The 20,675-nt window shown below is 50.5% G+C and overlaps 1 protein-coding gene across 1 annotated transcript in view; it reads right to left on the bottom strand.

Moving 5' to 3' along the window:
* The window catches only part of P2RY6 (pyrimidinergic receptor P2Y6), a 29,324-nt gene extending 9,720 nt beyond the window's left edge, over positions 1 to 19,604 (bottom strand). The window contains exons 1-2 of the mRNA XM_067533261.1: positions 19,499 to 19,604; positions 8,468 to 8,609 (exon numbers count right to left, since the gene is read on the bottom strand). The gene's annotated coding sequence lies outside the window, so the exon portion shown is untranslated. The remainder of the gene's footprint in view (positions 1 to 8,467; positions 8,610 to 19,498) is intronic.
* Between the last annotated feature and the right edge of the window lie 1,071 nt (positions 19,605 to 20,675).

Here is a 20,675-nt window from a genome sequence, read left to right as displayed (position 1 = left end):
TGGCATAAATCAGCAGCAGCATAGCTCCACTGAAGTCAGCTGAGCTACCGTCAACTGGGAACATGGTCCCTAATACGTAGTAGGAAACTGAGCCCGCATGGAGATGCTACGTGGCCCTGCCCAAGTGCTGGCAATGGCTCGTTATGATTGCCTTGTGACAACGCTTATCCAATGCATTAACAGCACTGGCACGCGACTCACTGCACCCAGTCCAGGTACCAGCCAGGGAAGATCTCAGTGCCCCGTCTGCACTGTGGCTTTGCTGCCACTCCAGCTGTAGGGGGTTACAGTGTGAACCCCTAGTTTAGAAAAGGCCTTAGTGCAGTAAAGTGCTGCGCATACAGAAAGTGCCACAAGAACTATCTGATGCTTCACCGTTCCCCCGCACCCACTCTGAACCCTGCAGCCAGGCACTCAGACACCCCAGAACATGTGCCGAGGAGAAAGTCCGGGATACACAGCTTAACATGCTTCAAACCATCTTCGCCACACAAGGGCATGGGGCCATCCAAGTACCCCGAGAGAACCGGCTACACTACAGGGGGGGGGAACCCTCCAACCGCACACTCCTAGCTGTCACCTACCACCCCACACTGGAACCCAGATGGGGTATCGTCAAACAGCTACAACCCATGCTCAGTGGGGATCCCATCCTGAAATAAATCTTTCCCAGCCCCCTTCACCCCCACTTTTGGCTTTCAAACAACGCCCCGACCTCCTCTTCAGAAGCCAGCTCCCCGCAGACCAGGACACGCCAACACAAAGGGGCAGCAGACCCTGTCGTAAACCACAGGTGCAAAACCTGCACGCATGTCTCAACGGCCCCGAGGGTCCATCCCCCCCACAACACACCTTTTAAGCTGCAGGAGTCCTAAAAATGCCCATCACAACATGTGCTGTATTTCACCCAGGGCACTACATGCCCCAGGGACTATGTGGATGAAACCAACCACCTGATGATAGAGAAAAACACCCTGTCACCCGTGGGGGAACGCTGTTGACAAAGCGATCGCTCCATAGCTGACCTCTCTCAGCCCTCGGCCTGCACAGCACCTTCCAGAGACGGGCCCGGGGGCTTAAATCCATAACTCTGCTAGACATCAAAAATCATGGACTTAATAGATATTTATGGATTTATGGCCCGTTATAACAAGCTGTAACCCACTATCATTCTTTGGCCTGTGCCTCTAGCGGGGGTTAACTGCCCACTTCACCTTGAAGGGACTCTTGCAACATGTGTTAAGTGCCTAGCTGCTCCAGTGAGCCGTTCACGCATCCGGGCAGAGTTCCTCTGGGCAGCATCCGCTGGCTCCCGGGACACCTCTGAGGAGCAGCGGGCGCTGTCCGGGGTTCTCTGCTCAGTGTCCCCTTCCGGTTCCCTGCGTTTGACCCTTTGATCCCCACGCCCGTTCCTGTTTTCTCATTCGTTGTCCCTCGCAATCCATTGAGTCCTGGGCCCAGTGACTCCGCCCCTTAGTCTGGGGGAGGGGCCTTTAGCAGTGGGTGGAGTTTTGGTGTCTAGCAGAGTTATGGATTTAAGCCCCCGGGCTCGTCTTTGGAAGTTGTTGTGCAGGTTTCCTTTGTGGCCGAGGGCTGAGAGAGGTCAGCTATGGAGCAATCGCATTGTCAACAGCGTTCCCCCACGGGTGACAAGGTAATTGGTTTTCATCTTCCCAGAACCCAATAGGGACCACTCCCCAGCTGCCCCCTAACCCTGCTGTCTCACAAACCTAACACACTCTTCCCAGTTAAGACGCAGGACCCTGTCTTGTGTAACCATGCAGCGAAGTGCCAACTCACTATCATACATCCATTGTGCCTATGGGAAGGAATTGCTGGCCTTTATTCTGGGCAGAGATTTACAGCTTTACCATGACACCATAAAACTGTGATGCTGGAGTATCTTTCCCAGACCTAAAGCAGAGCTCTGTGTCACTCAAAAGCTTGTCTCTCTTACCAACAGAAGCTGGTTCAATCACAGATATCACCTCCCCCACCTTCTCTCTCATGTCCTGGGCCACAACACAGCCAACAACAAGAGGAGCAAATCGTTGGAAGGGATGGGTTACTATGATCAGAAGAGGAAATTATTAGATCCCTTAACAATAAAACACCCTCAGGTCCTTCCAAGACAGACAGATACCTTCCTTCCTTCCAGAAACAGCCAATGGGTACAAACGCTTGACGAGTGACAGGCAGCATAACCTTGGCTAGAGTAACTAGATCCCTACTGAAGGGCTTGATCCAGCCACCACGGAGCGGACACAGGAGCCACACTGCCCATACACAGCACCGCTACTGAGGCCCCACGCGGGCCGGCCTCCCAGTGAATGTGACAGGAGCAAGGAAGGAGGGGGGTGAAGATTCGCTGTCTTGCCAAGACAGGTGTAGGTAGTGGGGTGGGCAGAGCGGCAGTGGCAGAAAAGTTCCCCCTCCATTCCCCCCACGTGTGTCAGGCTGTTGTGCTAACGATAACTGTATAGCTACTGAATCATAAGAGACACCGGGCTGAGGCGGAAGGTCCCCTGGTGACTTATGACTCCGGCGTCTGGGAAGGATCGTCAAAGGCGCAAGAAGGCAAGCGGGCCCGATGCTCTGCATCAAACCCATTCCTGCTGGAGCCGCAGCGACTTGGGTCCAAGCCCACAGATGAGGCAGCCTCGGCGTGGTCTGCACTGCAATCATGCTCCGACCAGTCCCGCGGGCACGGGGGCTGCGTGGTTAGTGGGCCGAACTAATGACAGTGCGACGCTCGGCTCCGTGGGCCCCATCCGCAACTTCCCAAGCATCTAGAGGGAGCTCAATATCTTGCCGGGCTGGGAAAGCTCACAGTGGAAGGACATCGGACTGCCTCATGTCTTGGTCAAGCCAGGCGAGAACGAGGGGGTCAAAAAGCAGCAACGTTGGAGCAAACCAGCTGCTGCTGCAATCTGAGCTTCACTGGGAGAATTCCTGACAAAGCCACCAGCGTGAGGTTTACAACCTCTAGCCAAACACAGAGACCATTGGCTGACGGGGCATCAGGAGACCTGGCTTTTATTCCCAGCCCTGCCACTAACCCACGGTGTGATCCTGGGCCAATCACTTCCCCCCTGTTTTCCTCCCTTGGTCTGTCTGCGTTGTCTTATTTAGACTGTCTTTTGGGGCGGGGACAGTCTCTCTATATGGTTACGCGGCGCTTGGCGCAACAGGGCACTGATCCTGGTTGGGGCCGGTAGGTGCTCTGGTTCATTATCTAGGAATATATCGCAGGTAAAACACAAAGGAATAGAAGAACCCATTGGAAGGGGGATGTATTTACAGAAATAAAAATAACCCCCGAGATACCTGCTTGTTCATCTCAAGAGCGTTGTTTGCTAGTTAAACCGAGAGCAAGAAGCCAACGCGGACAGGAAGATTTATGAACAATTAGCCAAGGAGAATCTAGGTTGAATATCAGCAGGAACTTCCTAACGGTGAGCTGCAATGGGCCGTGGAATAGACTCCCAAGGACAAGGGAAAGAAACTCGACTGCGTGAGACATTTAAAACTAGAGCAGGCAGCGTACGAGGAATACAGGTACCTATCCTGCCCTGGCCCATGGAGATGGATGAGAGCCTCGGTGTCAAATGCATTTAGTAGAGATGGTGGAATTCTAGGGTAATTACGGCGCATGGGGCTGGAGTATAGTTTCTGGGCTAATACTCCCCACAGTGCATGCTGCATACTCACTGATGTCCGGAGGAGGGTTGCACACAGACTGAGGGGAGAGTACACCCTGTTTGTAGCGACTAAAGATCCATTTACTCTTACCACTGGGAGTTCCTGCCGCAGTCATCATCAGAGAGAAAAGTTTGCTCCCCTTTTGGCCACTACTGCTCCTGCCCTTTGTTTCTCTTCTTTCCCCATCCTCCTTTCTGTTTCTCTCCTTCTTCCTGCTCTCTCGGAGTCTCCTCTGTCCTTCTTTCTGCATTTCCCCTCCTGCAGCAGCTCCCACCCTACCCACTAAACTGGTCAGTGATTAATGTGGACACTGATTCAGAAGGGACCATCATGGTCATCTAGTGTCTGACCTCCTGCACATCGCAGGCCACAGAACCTCACCCACCCACTCCTGTAATAGACCCCTAACCTGTGACCGAGTTACTGAGGTCCTCAAATCATGGTTTAAAGACTTCAAGTTACAGCGAATTCTCCATTTACACTCATTTAAACCTGCAAGCGACCTGTGCACCATGCTGCAGAAAACCCGCACGGTCTCTGCCAATCTGACCTGGGGGAAAATTCCTTCCTGACCCCAAACATGGTGATCAGCTAAACCCTGAGCATGTGGGCAAGACTCACCACCAGACACCTGGGAAAGAATTCTCTGTAGTAACTCAGAACCTCCCCACCTAGTGTCCCATCACCGGCCACTGGAGATTTGCTGCTAGCAGTCGCAGATGGGCCACACACCATCGCAGGCAGTCTCATCATCCCATCCCATCCCCTCCATCAACTTATCAAGCTCAGTCTTCAAGCCAGCTAGGTTTTTTGCCCCATCTGCTCCCCCTGGAAGGCTGTTCCAGAATGTCACTCCTCTGATGGTTAGGAACCTTTGTCTAATTTCAAGCCTAAACTTGTTCATGGCCAACTTATATGCATTTGGTCTTGTGTCCACATTGGCCCTGAACGTAAATAACTCTTCTCCCTCCCTGGTATTTCTCCCTCTGATGTATTTATAGCAAGCAATCAAATCTCCCCTCAGCGTTCTTTTGGTTTTAGGCTAAACAAGCCAAGCTCTCTGAGTCTCCTCTCATAAAGTAGATTTTCCACGCCTCGGATCATCCTAGTAGCCCTTCTCTGCACCTGTTCCACTTTGAATTCATCTTTCTTAACTATGGGAGATCAGAAATGCACACTTAAAAGTTGATACTCCAGTTAAAGGAATAGAAGGCAGAGAGTTTACCCCTCTGAGCCATTGTCTCAGGCTGTCTGCAGACTCAGGCAGGCATCACTGCATCAGTTACATTTGATTTGCATTGGGAAGGGTCTCTCAGCAGCCATGAAAGCTACAAACTTACGTTTTGTTTAAAATTCAAGCTAAGATATGGAGCATCTGACTGCGTGGGGCAGGCTATGGGACTACACAATGGAGAACAGATCTGGCCTATAAGCCGTATGTTGGACTCTCATCTAACAGGGCTGACTCCTCTGCCTCGGATGATTTCCTTGTACAGTTCCTTTGCAAGTTTTGTGTGGTGCCACTTCCTATCATATCAGGTAACAGTGAAATTAACCAGACAGTTTCAACTTTCTTCTCATTGACTATACTGCTGATATTCTGAGATACGCATATACCTATGTACACGCACACACGCATGCATAAAAATATATGTTTTTATATCGTATAGGATAAAATACTATACAATATAGAACGCCACCAGTGACTGCAGTGGGTCTGAAGTTCGAATTTCAGAATTGCTGAGCATTCCCTGTGAAATCAGAGTGAGTTATAGGTTCTGCTCAGCTCTGAAAATTAGGCCACTTTTGTTAAGGCACTTCAAGTTAAAGCATTTTGCCGTAAGTGTATCTCCATATAATTTTATACACAGTGGACTAAATTCTGCTCTCGGTTCCCTTGGTATACATCCAGAGTAATAGCCAATGGAGCTGCTGTGGAGTTCTTGCAGGCTACCATGGTAGAATCTGGCTCCAGGCAAAGGCTGAAATTATTTGCACCCATCAGAAGGGATTTGTGAATGAGTGGCTGCCATGGGATCAGCACAGCCCTGGAGATTCCTGGATGCCCCCGCAATCTAGCTACATTTCAGCGATGATTGAAAACTGTGTCACCTGCTTTATTTTTCCTGCCAGCCGACGGAGCCTTGGGAACACACACAGCCCTCGTACGTGAGCCACGCTGGGTTGTCTCATTACCATGGAAGCTCATTAACTGGTCCGAAGCACGGCTTAGGGCTGGTCTATACTGGGGACTTCGGGGCCATCCATAGGCACAGACAAAGCCACTACACCCCATGAATTGCAATGGTGGCCTGAAACTGGAGTGATGTGCAACAGTCGCTTTGTCGATCTACACTTGGGGTTTGGACCGGTGCTGCCCTAAAACGGAAGGAGGGTTGCTGGGAGGAATCCCTGAGCTCCACACAGGGTCGCAAACACCCGCTGGCCATCAGACGGAACCCATCCGTTAAAGCCCACAAAGATCCTGTCCACCCAAGAGGGGTCTGGAGAGGGAGGGAGGGTTGGCATTGTAGTCCTAGCTGTGTCAAGGGCTTAGCAAGCCCTCATCGCCAGAGCAGCTGAGTGCCTCTTTAACATCTCATCTTCACCTCCGCCTGTGAGGCAGGGCAGCACTGTTATCTCCATTGCACAGATGGGAACGGGGACCAGAAGACTAGGTGACTTGCCTAGGGTCACACAGGGAGTCAGTGGCAGAGCTGGGAATTGAACCTGAGTCGGGGAGCTGCACGGAACGGCCACTAGGGATTTAAAAACTCGCCCTATTTACTTCCCTCTTCAGATCTCAGCTGCTGTTGTGCCCAGGTTCAGAAGCTAGAGGGTCAGCCTGACTCCCGGGGGTCCCAGCCTCTCCTGCTCCAGTCTGACAACTGCAGAGGCCAGTTCTCGAAATGCCAAATGTTCTCGGCCCAGGAGGAGAATAGTAACTTGGGCCGCAGCCACGCGCTCTTCCGCTCATTGGTTTCCTTCTCGTTTTCGTTTCCTCCTGGGCCCGGGTAAGTCATGTGCTGTCGGGGAGGGAGATCAAAGGCCAACACATGGCCACTAGAGAGGCTGGAATCAAAAGAGGAACCGGCAGCACCAGCATTGCAATAGCTCAGCTCGTTGCAGTCACAGCGCCACATCTGCCCAGCCGACTGACCCAGCCCCTCCGGCCTTGGCCCCCTTCCCCCAGCCGCTCATCGCCCCTCTCTGCAGGGTGCAGGCTCCCAGGGTGGGGAAAGCACCCTTTCAGTCCCTTTCGCCCCCTCCAGGATTAGAGACGCCTGCAGCACAGAATCCCCCACTGGGGGGAGCAGCTCCAAGAGGCAGATGGCATAATGAAGCTTATTTGTGCAGAGGTGGGGCTGTCCCCCTCCCTGCCCTGCCCCCCGAGAGTGGGGAGGGTGGCGGAATGAAGTGCCTTTCTCCAGCAGGAGGGTGGGGACGGACAACACAGATCCTCTCCCCAGCTGCCAGGGGGGTTCCTCTCCAAGCAGCATGGAGGGGGGCAGGAAGGGCAATGGAGACCGTCCCCCAGCAGCCTGGAGTTGGAGGAGGGACCAGGGGGTTACAGAGAAGGGGCCCGAATGGGGAGATCCAGTGCACTCCTCATCCTGCAGCCCAGAAGGAGCAGGGCTGGGTAGAGTCCACCAGCCCCATGGGGTGAATTTCACTGAGGGCACGTCTACACTACAGCCCTAAGCCACTGCAGTAATTACCTTCCCTTGGGGGTTCCACCCGGAGGCCCCGCCCCTGCTTGGTCTCCTCCCCCGAGGCCCCGCCCATGCTCCACACCTGCTCCGCCCCAGGCCCCGCCCCCTGCCCACCCATGCTGCTCGCTCTTCTTGCCTCTCTGCTCTCGCTTCGCTTCTTCCCACCCCCGTTCCACCTCCTCCCCCGCGGCCCCCTGCCCGCACTGCCCGCACTGCTCCGTCCCCCGCCTTGCTCCCCGCTCAGCCTCCTCCCCCGCACTGCAGGCTCCTCTTGGAGTTTAGACTCCCCAAGCCGCTCATGCCCACGATCAGCGTCCTCAGCACACGCACTCCCAGCGACTGACGAGGGGCCACGTGGGGAGCGGAGAGCCGGGGGCTCTCTTCTCGGAGCACGAGCCCAGGGGTCTGGCTTCTCTTCTCGGCTGCTGCGTGCTGGGGGGCCATCAGCAGATCACGCCACCTCTCCGAGTCTCACTTTGCCCCTCTACAGAAAGCCGCTACGACTGCTCACTTCTCCCAGGGGCTTAGTGAGGCCTCACACCAGGGCGACCAGATCCCAAGTGTGAAAATTCAGGATCAGGGATGGGGGGTAATAGGTGCCTATTCAGAGATGCTGGAACGATGGGTGGCTTGAAGTGGTTTCCATCATATCCAGGGTTTACAGGTTGGTTCAATGGCTCCAAGCACCCCCACTATAAAACCTGTTCCAGCCCCCCTGCGCCTATATAAGACAAAGCCCTGAATATCTTGGCTGTCCCTATAAAATTGGGACAGCTGATCACCCCACTACACGCACTAAGGATTGCAAAGCGCTTGGAGATCCTCCGGTGGAAGGCACTGTCTGTATGTCAAAAGCATTACCCTGCTCCAGTCTGTTTGACTCCCCGGTAATAAGAATCTTGCACTGGAAGGGTACGTCTGCACTGCAATAAAAGCCCCGTGGCATGACCATCGCTGGCCCGGATCAGCTGACTGACACCCAGAGCATGGGGTTACGGTCCCTGACCAACTTGGCTAACAGCCATTGATGGACCTATGCTCCACGAACTTACCTCGTTCTTTTTTGAACCCGGTTTATCTTTTTGGCCTTCACATCATCTCCGGGCAATGAATTGCACACATTGACTCGGCGTTGTCGCTTAACACGCGACTGGAGGTGCTCAGACACTGTGGTGAAGAGGGCAGGATAAATACCTAGGGATAGAAAAGAGAGAGACTAGAAATACAATTCTGCAATGACACGGTTCTATGCTTGGTCCAGCAGCAGACTGCCCTGGTGCACAGGGCAGCCGATGAAGCAGCAGCAAACGTGAGGCTCTATTCCCAGCTCTGCCATGGACCACGGGCAAATCATATCACCTCTCTGTACTGCTCTTTCGCCTCTAATCCTTGGTCTGGTTAGACTGTTAGCTCTCTAGGGCAGGGACCTACGAGTACATACAGCGCCTGCGCCTGGCATGATGGGGCTCCAGTCTCGGTGGGGGCCTCTTGACAGGACGGAAAAGTTTCAGGAACAGAGTCCAGGCTTTGCTAGCCAATGCCCTTTAGAGGTCTGTCTGCCTCCTGCTGTTAGCTGGTGATGAGAAAGCTCAGCTGGTTGGAAAATTCCAAACCAGTTAAAGGTTCTTTGGAGAAACAGAAGAGATTTTGGGGGGTGGGGGAAATGTTTCCTATTTTTGCAGCAGTCCTTTGAGATCCCAGTCCTGCTAGCATCTGCCCTGCCTGCTCAGACACAGGACAGCCCCTTGCTGGTATGCTCCTTCCCCCATGCATCTCGAGGGGTCTGGAAGGCATCCTGGTTCCCACTTGCTTTGTCCAGGCTAAATCCCAATAGCAAAGCTCTGGGAGTGGTGAAAGTGTCCCCAAAGCTGCAGCGGGGTCATAGGAAGCCTCCTCGTCATTTTGTTAATAAAGCTTTGTCAAAAGAACACTGGAAAGAAAGGGCTTTGTGGCTGAATTGACATCACCCGTGTTGGCCCAATCCTGAAATACATGAAAGAACAGAGCCACAAACACCCTCCCCCCTCTCTTCCTACCAAGAGGCACTTCAGCCCGACACACTGTAACTTTGATCAAAAGTTAAAACCTCAGCTGACTGGTATTGTTCTACTCTTTGAAATGTTCACTTCAGCCTTTTTTAAATATCCATTTACTGCACAATAATTCAAGTCTGTCTTTACTTTCTATAATTCTATTGGTTTTAAGATTGTTTGTAAAATCACTCCATTGACCATTCTATCTATCTATTTTACCCACTTTCAATATAGTTGTAAACACCCTATTTTAAGTATAAAAAGCCACACTGTGAAATGTAATTACATATACCTACCTAATTGTGAAAGACACTGGCAAAAATGAAATAATGTTTGCTTTAAAAAAATATGTGAATTCTTCAGCTAGGAATTGGCATTGAGTGACTGGAGTGTGAATGGCTGAGCAATTGAGGTGGGTGTAGACAGGGAGAGTGATTGAACAACTGGTCTGAGTAAGGGATATCGAAACAGACACGAAGAAAACACCAGCCTCACCTAAAACCTTTGAGGAAGGAAGGAAGGAGCGAAGATAATAACTTTTACCACTCAACTGGCCGAAGAGGAGCCCACCCTGATAACTTTGGAGCCAGCCCAGTTCAAAGGACAAAATCTGATCAGGCTTGCAACAATGTGGGTGATTAAGGATCACACCAAATGCAGATGCAGCATGACAGAGCAAAAACCCATAGACTTACATGGGGTCTTTTCTCTATAAAATGGGACAGAAAGATGAAGGCTGGAGGTTCGGGTCTACATCACCAACCAGCCAGGAGTACCGGTGCGCATCGGCAGAAACTTGCTCCTCACCCTCGTGCTACAGTCACCTGGCCAGTGACTACCACGAGCACCAAGAGGCTGGTAACTATAACATCTGTGAGACCCCTATGTATGTTTGTCTGTCTCCCTGCCTGTGTGTGCCTGTCAGTCTGTGTGAGTGTGAATGGAAGTACAACTGAAACATGTGTCAACGAAGTATATTTTATTAACAAGAATCTCTGTAATTGTAGTATTGATACAATGTTGATACTGTTTTCCTAGTGTTTACATTATTGATTCTATTTCACTAAGTGAAGAACAATATTGATGATGTTACAATGTTGATACTTTTTTTTATTGATACTATTTACCAAATTTCTGTATTCACAATAAACGTGGCTTGTTGCCTTATCCCCTGAAAAAGATCCTGTGGTATTTGTTATTTGAATAACACCCGGGCACCACCATCTCAGAGTAAAGCACAAGTAATTAACTTACATTTCCTGAGCACCTTACAGCCTGTTGGATACTAGAGCTCTTTACCTCAGCCACCACCACTATGCAGCCACCTCTTGGGTGGAACGTGGCAGCTGGTCAACACAGAGCAACACTAACCAGTTTACGACCAAAAACTAACACCTAGGAGGTCATGTAGTGCTGGGTTCTATGCCATGTTCTACAACTGACTCACTGTGTGCCCTCCGCCAAGTCACTTGATTGCTATGTGCCACAGTTTTCACATCTGTTACACAGGGAGAAAGATACTTCCCTTATAAAGCACTTTCAGATCTACAGAGGTATGCACGGTGGGTGCGATTTTTAAAAGCTCCTAAGTGAGTCGGGCGCCCATGCCCCAAGGATTTTCAATAATGGATCTACATATATTAGGTACGACCACCCCGCTCCCAGCAAACTGCCTTTCAGTGGGACTTAGAGTACATCTACCCAGAGAAAAAAAGACCCACTGCAGCGAGTCTCAGAGCCCAGGTCACGTGAATCAGACTTGGGCCGCAGGCTACAAATAGCAGATTACGTCTACACAATAACTTTTGGCCTCACAGCGTGAACCCTGCAAACCCGGGTCTGTTGAGATGGGCTCTGAACTCACTGCTGTGCGGTTTTTTGTTTTTTTGCTCTGCAGACATACCCTGCAGCTCCTGGGTCATTTCAGGTGCTTTTGAAAATGTTACCCTGAATCCTCAGTATTAGCACAGAAGCCACTTCTCACACCTGTGGAGTGGAATATCAAACATAAAAATAGATAAACAGACTGATGGCTTACCAGTATTTTGAACAAATTACCCATGAAGATTATTTTCCAGGCACAAAATATAAAAGCCGCTCCTTTACCATCTTCAGATTTCTAAGCATTTTTTTTCTAATCGCAGGCTTTGTAGCACACAGCTTATCAATCCCAGTTTGTGGAAGAAAAGTCAGTTACTCAGCCCCCGAAAATATGGCCAGTGCTGAGAGTTTCCTAAGTAATTTTTCTGTTGTTTCAGTAAGACTTCCTTTTATCATTCAAGCAGAGCAACAAATCATCACAGAAAAGGGAACAGAAAATGCTTGCCTATCCAGCATAGAACACAGCGCCTGCTGCTAGACAGTTTAGATCAGTAGTTCTGCAATGCAGCATGGTACATCAGGGGTTTTGTAACAATAAGAATGAAATTTTGCTCTTCTCTTGCTCCATCCATGCATAAAATCATAGGACTGGTTTTCTAGTCCAGTCCCTTGCACTCAAGGCAGGACTGAGTATTATCTAGACCATCCCTGACAGGCATCTATCTAACCTGCTCTTAAAAATCTCTAACGATGGAGATTCCACAACCTCCCCAGGCAATTCATTCCAGTATTTAACTACCCTGACAGTTAGGAAGTTTTTCCTAATGTCCAACCTAAACCACCCTTGCTGCAGTTTAAGCCCATTGCTTCTTGTCCTATCCTCAGAGGTTAAAGAGAATAATTTTTCTCCCTCCTCCTTGTAACAACCTTTTATGTACTTGAAAACTGTTATCATCTTACCTGAAATGTGGTGCCCAGAACTGGACTCAATACTCCAGCTGAGGCCTTATGAGCATGGAGTAGGAGCGGAAGAATTACTTCTCGTGTCTTGCTTACAACACCCCTGCTAATACATCCCAGAATGAGGTTTGCTTTTTTTTTTGCAGCAGTGTGACACTGTTGACTCATATTTAGCTTGGAATCCCCTATGACCCCCGGATCCTTTTCTGCAGCGCTCCTTCCTCGGCTCAGCAGTTATTTCCCGGTTTGTAGGTGTGAAACTGATTGTTCCTTCCTCAGTGGGGCACTTTGCATTTGTTCTTACTGAATTTCATCTTATTTACTTCAGACCATGTCTCCAATTTGTCCAGATCATTTTGAATTTCAATCCTATCCTCCAAAGCACTTGCAAGCCCGCCCAGCTTGGTATCGTCCACGCACTTTATAAGTGTATTCTCTATGCCGTTATTAAGGATGAGATTATGTCACGGAGATCACGGAAGTTATTGACTCAGAGTTCCAGAGATCTCCATGATGTTTTCCGCTTCGGCCCAGGTGAGGCAGGGCTGGAGCTGTCAGGGGCTCTGGAGCCAAAGAGGGTGGGGACCTGTTGGGTGGCAGGGCCCCCACAGCTCTAAGCCACTCTGAGCGGCGGGTGATCCAGACCTCTGAGCTGCCAGACCCAGAGCGGCAAGCTGCTGTGGGCAGCGGGAGGACCTTGGACGTCTGAGCCACCGGAGGTGGCGGGGGACCCTGAGTGACGGGGAGTCCCTGGAGTTCTGAGCCACCATGGGCGGCAGAAGGACTGCAGGCGGCAGAGGTACCCCGGAGCTCCGAGCTGCTGTAGGCGGTGGAGAGACCCTGGAGCCCCAAGCTGGGGCAGCAGCCCAGCCTCCTGCACTCCCCTCCCACAGCAGGTCTCGGGTTCTCATCGTCCCGTCTGCCCCACTTTGCCCTGGTTATTTTTTAGTAAAACTCAGGGACGGGTCATGGGGCTTCCGTGAATTTCTGTTTATTGCCCGTGACCTGTCCCTGATTTTTACTAAAAACAACCCGGACAAAATCTTCACCTTAGCCATTATCTTAATCACTGAAGAAGATATTGAACAGGACCGGACCCAGAACTGATCACTGAGGGACCCCACTCGTTATGCCCTTCCAACTTGACTGTGAACCACTGATAACTACACTCTGGGAGCAGTTTTCCAAACAGTTATGCACCCACCTTATAGTAGCTCCATCTGGGTTGTATTTCCTGAGTTCCATTTCACTGACATGCATTGTTAGACGTCTAATTGTTACTCAACTTTTTGTGAAAACTCAAACAAAAATGTCATTTAGCATGGATCTCTTAGCACTTTAATATTGCCTGAGTATACATTTCTGATGCATGTCAGTTACACCTCTGGGACCAGGCCTGACAGACCTGAGGTGGGGACACTGAGGCAGGTAATGTCCATGTTTTCATAAGTGGCCTCTAATTCTGGGTGCTCAATTTGAGGTGCTCAGGGTCTAATTTTCAGGGGTTCCATATCTCCAGCTGAAGTCTAGCAGTTAAGTCATTCTAAAAATCAGGTCCCAGGTGTCCAAAATTGGGCACCTGAAGTTCGATGCCACTTTAGAAAACATGGGACTTCACATGCGGATGCAGCAGGAGAGCAGGGAATAGGACTGATCTCCTGACAGAGTCCTTTTTGCACCGGTTTTCCCCTGGTCAGGTTAGCAAGCTGTACTTTCAAAGGCTGCTGCAGTGCAGAGGGATTGGGCCCTTGTTGACCCAGCGAGGAGTGGATCTGGAGAAGACAGACGGCATAAAACACGCACACAGCGCATTGTGCAGTGCCAACGATGGCTCATCCCACAGTGACGCTAGCGGAATTAAATACCGTGTCAGCATCAGCTGTAGCCAGCATTACATTACACCTCTGCAGCAATGTCCATCCCGGGCTTTACAAACGCTGGGCCAGATCCTCAGCTGCTGGGAATGGGCGTAGCGTCACTGACTTCATGAATCAGATTCTCACCAGGTGCAAAATGGCATAGCTCCACTAACTTCAATGCCAGCACGTTTCTAGGTCAGGCCCCAGATCTCCAGACTCTTTTTAAACAGGAACTCTTTAAAGCCCTTATCTGAGTTCCCCCTGCCTCCAAGTGGGCCTTCGTGCCCATGTAGACACCTGTTGAAGTCACAGGCGCAAGGGTCCATCCATACAGTTGCTCTTGCAGGATCAGGTCCTAATGCTGATTTTAACACACACCCCCACTCATTGCATCAACCAGCAGCCAAGAACTCCTGAACGAACTTACAGCAACAAGCCAGTACGTGTGTGTGATGGGAAAATGCCACCAGTCCAGCATGGAAGCATGTGCCTGCTTCCAAGGTTATTTTAAAAAGGAATAGAACAGTAAAACATGTGAAAAATGTGAGGGAGGTCTAGGTTGGATATTAGGAAAAACTTTTTTCCCTAGGAGGGTGGTGAAGCACTGGAATGGGTTACCTAGGGAGGTGGTAGAGTCTCCATCCTTAGAGGTTTTTAAGGCCCAGCTTGACAAAACCCTGGCTGGGATGGTTTAGTTGGGGTTGGTCCTGCGCTGAGCAGGGGGTTGGACTAGATACCTCCTGAGGTCTCTTCCAACCCTCATCTTCTATGATTCTATGAAAAATATCTTGCCAGAGCCCTTTCAAAACCTCCCCATTTTCATACTTTACCCTTAAAAAGAAAAGACACAGCATAGTTGTGAAGGGGACTAAAGACGGGTTAGTAAAGGGAAGATTCTTCTCCCAGGATAAAACATTGCATATAGCTGAATCCAAATACCCTACCCCCCAGCTGCTCAAAACTCCCCCCCTTTTTTTTTTTTATCAACACCAGCCTATCCCCCTGGAATATTAACTCTTGATTATATAAATGTCCCATGATCCAATCACATCTGGTGTAACTCATGGGATCCAGTCCCTTCATCTGGATTCTAATCTACACTGTTGGACTCTAAAGATTCACAGAGCTGCTATCTCTTGAAATGGGATTAATTAGGCCAGAATTTTCAAAGGGCTCGGCCCCCACAACTGGACCCAGATTTTCAGAGGAGCTCAATGCAACAGGCACCTACTTCTTCTGAAGATCTGGTCTTCAGGTGACTGTATACCTTGGGCACGTGAGACCCTGGGTTTTTATGCCTTCTCTGTATCGTTTTCCAGTCTACTGCCTGAATCACACTTATTTGGTTGTGTCAGGATTTATTTCACGTGCACCACACAACAGTTGGGACTGAACACAAACAAAGAGTCTTACGAAGGTGCTGGGTTCCCACTGAAGTGCTCAGGAAATTAAGCCAAAACCAATTAATTGGCACTAAATATCCCAGGCACTGGGCATCATCTCGGTGTCTAACCCATCCATCAAGAATGATGGCCAAACAATCTGGCCCGTACCACACATCTGCAAATTAAAAATAAAGAGGCTAAATAGACTCACTTCCCCAACCAGCTCCAGATCCTCCTGAGAATTCCCCCCTTCGGGTAATGGCCTGAATGAGCAGACAAGCTATACACCATGCCCTGGAAGTCAACGGACTTGTGCACTGTCGATGCTAGCTAGGGAAGATGAATCCAAGGGCCTTCTAGCTGAGAAAATCCTGTCTAGGGGCAGTTAGATAAAGCTTCCCGGCTGACATCAGTAGAACATCTGTCCTGTTCTATGCAAGCTCTTTTACTGAGCCCCTCACCAGGGTATCGGAGCTCTTCTGTGACTGTCTCTGACATAGCTGGAATGCAAATTATTTACAGGGTCAACAATTTCCTGGCTAAAAAGGACCATTATGGTCACCTAGTCTGACCTACTGCACAACTGAGCCAAAGAAACCCATGCAGTGATTCCTCCTTCTGTCCCAAAAATGTACTGGTGAACAAGGGTACCTTTTAGAAAGACATCCAGCCTTGATGTCAAGAAGATCCCAAGTGATAGAGAATTCACCACACCCATTGCTAATCTATTCCACTGTTAAAAATTTGCATCTCCATTCCCGTTTGAACTTTGCTGACTTCAGCATACAATATTAGATCTTCTTATACCTTTGTCTGGGAAATGGAGAGGCTGAGATCTCCTGATGAAAAGCACTATATAAGAGCTAGGCATTATTATTTATTCTCTAATGAGAGGAGACCAAGGCCATATCTACACTAGAGAGCTCACAGCGACACAGCTGTCCCGCTGCTGCTGCGCCACTGTCAGATCAGCCGTGTAGCTGCTCTAGGCGGACGGGAGAGAGCTCCCCCATCGACATCATTAAACCACCCCCATGAGTGGCGGGAGACACTCTCCTGCTGACGTAGCGCTGCTCTGTCAGTGTGATTTATGTCGCTCGGGGGGCGGATTTTTCACCAACAAAAGTGCTAATGTAGACATAGCCTCAAAGAGTTTCTCTGTCAGGGGCCTGTAGCTGGACCTGAGCAGCGGAGCCAGTGACCGGAGGTAATTAGACTCAAAGGACCTCCAGGAGTCAGCTCTGCTCCTGCGGATAACAGCAGCTCACACAGGAGGGGTGGTTCCAGAGGGGATCTGGGGCAGAGATGTAACAAGACGATGGCTCAGCCCAGGTCGACTGCACAGGGACTGGACACAATAATCCAGGCAGTCCCTGCCAGCCCCATGGTCCTAGGCTAGGTTAAAAAGCCCTCTAGTATCAGACAGCTTCTCCCTGGGGAGATGTTTATATTGTCATTCAATTCCCTCTCGCCTTTCTGTTCAGGGGCTCCTGGAGTCACTCCATGGGCCACAAATACTTTCTGCGGCTCTTCTCTGAACCCGCTCCCATTTCGACGCTGGTTTTGAAGCGTGGACCGCAGACGCGGACGCAATGGTCCCAGCAGTGCTGTCGGCAGAGGAAACAGCAGCTCCTGCTCGAGATTCCCCCTTTTGTACATTGAAGACGTTAGCCCTCTTTGCTACCGCAGCAAACTGGGAGCTCCCGTGCAGCTGGTCCTGGATAAAATAAACCCAGCCGAGTGAATCGCCCAGGAGAACGAGCAGAAAGCCAGTGCAGCCTCTGGAGCACCAGCACTATACGTGTTCTGTGCATGACGCTGACAAATTGGGGGGCAGCCGCACACTGCGCTCGCTTACACCCCACAGAGCCGCTGCGGCGAGAGCTGAGAGAGGCACGGATCCCGGGGAGGGGAGGGAGAGCCGTACTGAAAACCCAGGCAGGCACCAGTCTAGCTGAACGTAGATGGGAACGATTCGTCTGGAGCCCCAGGAGATCGGAAAACACCCGCAGGTTGTGAGCAAAGGATGGGGGCTAAAAGGAAAGGCACCTGCCCGGCCGTACCTTCCACAGCCAGGCGCCAGGAATTCAGGATGTCATCCGGGTACCGCCGGCGGGGGAACAATCTGCTTTGCCCCTGAGCCCATGGCACTGCTCTGCTGGCGTACATCAGGAACAACTCAACCCACGGAGTTACACTGGCGCAAGGCGGCTCAGGCTCCATGTCAATGGATGCAGCGTGCACGGCTAGGGATGCGCTCCACGCACGGGCCCACTAGATGGCGCGTCTCAGATGGCGATGAACGACCAGCAAGCGCTCCCCAGCCACCTGGCTTTTTGTTTCCATTGTAATGATTCAAATTAAGGGGCCAATTCCTTCTCTAGTGTAAATCTACTGACCTTACTGGACCTGCTGCCCCTTTGGGCCTGGTCGCTGTCTTTAGTCCCAATGCGCTGTAACTGGAATCCTTCCTCTAGCATCGGGATTCTCTCGCTCTAAGATTTGCAAAGGGCTCCGGTGAGGAATACTGCTTCATGGGTGCTCAGCATAACCGGGAAAAACAAGCTACGGTCCAACACAGCGAGGGCGACCAAGCAGCTGTGATTAGTCCAGGGTTAGTCAGGGATCAGGGCCCACTGAGCTAGGCACAGAAATAAACACAGATAGTCCCTGCCCCTAGGGAGCTCCCCCTTTAGGATTTAGTCCCTAAGGGCTACTGTAATACATATAATAGAAAGGCAGAGTAGAGACAGGTGTGTGCATACATCAGTCATAACATTGGTCTCAGTAGCCATCAGCCTAATCAATTAGAGCACCGAGTCTTGTAACCTCAACACACTTTCAAAGCTACCACTGGATCCAAAACATCCCATGTGGAAGAAAAGCCGAAGATTTGAAATCTCTCTCTCTCTTTCTCTCTCTCTCTCACCCACACAAAGATTTCCATTGATTTCAGTTAGAGTTGGATTGAGCCCTAAATGACCAAACTAAACTAGGCACATTTAGAGCTAGTTTCTTTCCCTGCCCCCCCGAGGTTTATAAAATACACACATCTGGCCAAGATGAATCAGCTAGTTCACAGAGAGGTCTAACAGTACCGATGTTTGCATGCAAAAGTTCAAGGCGCTCAGGTTTAATGCACTGCATACTTTGCATCAACAGCGTTGTTTGAATGCGTCTATTACATACAAGTCGCTAGAGATGATTAAGTGTTGCAAATACAGTGATCCAGGCAGTCAGGAATAGAAGACACCAGCACAATGCTTTCTGTCTTTTAAGCATTTTACAAGCAATAGCTAATTCATCTCCTGCAGCACCTATCTATATATGAATCTTACACGGCTCCTATCCATGCACCTCACAGTCTTTCAGTGCATTTATCTCCATCACTCTCCTGTGAGGTAGAAAAGCATTATCCTTATTTTATACCAGGAGAAACTGAGGCACAAAGAGACAATTCCCCAAGGTGCCATAGGAAGGCTCTGGCAGACGTGGGAATTGACGCCCGGTCTCCCGAGTTGCAGGAGAGCACTCTCACACCTGGACCATCTGCTTAGACATCGATTTATTTAGATTAGACACTTATGCCCGCCACCCCACATCACCCTATTACCAAAGTAAGAAAGGAAGAGATCACAGGCCAGCTGTCAGAAGCCCAGGGGAGCTCAGGTTGTGGCTGGGGAGGGAAGAATAGAGCCGACAACCCTACAGGGTTTGATTTGTGATAGGAATCACAAGCTGGACCTGGAGTTCGGTTCACGATGGTCGGAAGCAAAGAGGCTCCTGCAGATTCAGGTTTGTGAACACATCTCCAAAAGGGCCCATCCCAGCTGACCCCCACCTCACTGCCTTGCTCCCCAGCCTCCAGAGAGGTTCCTTTCCATCTCCCAGATAGATCCCTTCCCTCCCAGAACAGCAATTTTCTAGAGTTTTGACCAAGCCGCTTTTTAAAAGTGCCAAGCAATTGGGTCTTCCGCTGCTGCCTTTGGGAGCCTCATGCATCTCACACACAGTCCATCACTTACCATGGCAATTTTCAGGGAGGCTGATGGGACGGGGCGCTTGGTTGGTGGTGGTGGGTGCTATCCAAAGAGCAAACATCTCACCCCCATGCTTGCAGAACACAGTATCCCTCCAGCTCAGCTCAAGGGGGCAGATGGTCCTGGCTGAATATTCTGTCCTGCGCCGGTTGAGGGCTGGGGCGGTGGGGGAACAACACAAGGAGCTCAGCCAGAGGAGACGGTTATATAGGCTGCGAAGGGCTGGAAATAAAAGCAGAACCGGAAAGTCAACCGATGGATGTCTTGGCTGCCAGAGCGAGGAACAAACCCAAGAATGACAGGATCAGCAAATCTGACCTGCCAGTGAAGTCCAGCAACCACATCCTGGACACAGAGAAGAGGATCTAGGACAGCACCGGAAAACTGGTGCGGAGAGCACTGCAGCACTGGCTGCACTGTTAGAGATCTGCACTAGAGCAGACAGCAGGGGATGGATCGGGGGGGGACGACGACGACGACATTGGGTTTGGCCCATTGCGTTTGTTTGTTTCAAATTAAAATTGGATCCACACCTGACGTGGCCAGAGAGCAGCGGTGTGAGATTAATGAGGCCAGACTTGTCTAGCAGGCTCCACGGCACGGCTGTCTTTGGAAGGGACCTGGCTCCAGCAGCACAGGAGTTATACTAGGCTATACAAGTCACCCTACAGAGGGACAAAGCGTGGATCTAGTGTGTAGAGCAATGGCGCCTGGCCACGGACACCTGCTCTACTGGTAGTTCACAGACCAGTGGCTGACGGCTTGTGTTGGGCTAGTAGGTGCACCGGTCCAATGGTTATAATCTATTTCAGAAGGCTCAAGGGGGCTGAAGGGGAAGGGGAGTGGCGTTCTACGTCAAACAGGCATTCCCTGTTTCCGAGTCACAGATGACTCAGAGGAAAATGATCTTGAATGCTTATGGATCAATGTCCTACCAGATAAAGCACAAGAGGGGGTCTTAGTTGTGTCTGCCGCAGACCTTCAAACCACACGAGGAAACAGCACGATCGCTTTCTTACACCTCTACCTACAACATTTAGGGGGAAAAACTGTGTGGTCATGGGGGACTTTAATGTGAGTGATATATGCAGGGGGTCTCATGCCTGCACTACTAAAACACCCCTGGAATTTCTGAGCATTAAAGATGACAATTTCCTAACTC

Source organism: Emydura macquarii, unplaced genomic scaffold (assembly GCF_026122565.2).
Source record: "Emydura macquarii macquarii isolate MOO-44397 ecotype Brisbane River unplaced genomic scaffold, CSIRO-AGI_Emac_v2 contig_3328, whole genome shotgun sequence".
Classification (NCBI taxonomy): Eukaryota; Metazoa; Chordata; order Testudines; family Chelidae; genus Emydura; species Emydura macquarii.
Note: the sequence above shows the minus strand (reverse complement) of the source record. Positions and strands in the feature narration are given on the sequence as shown.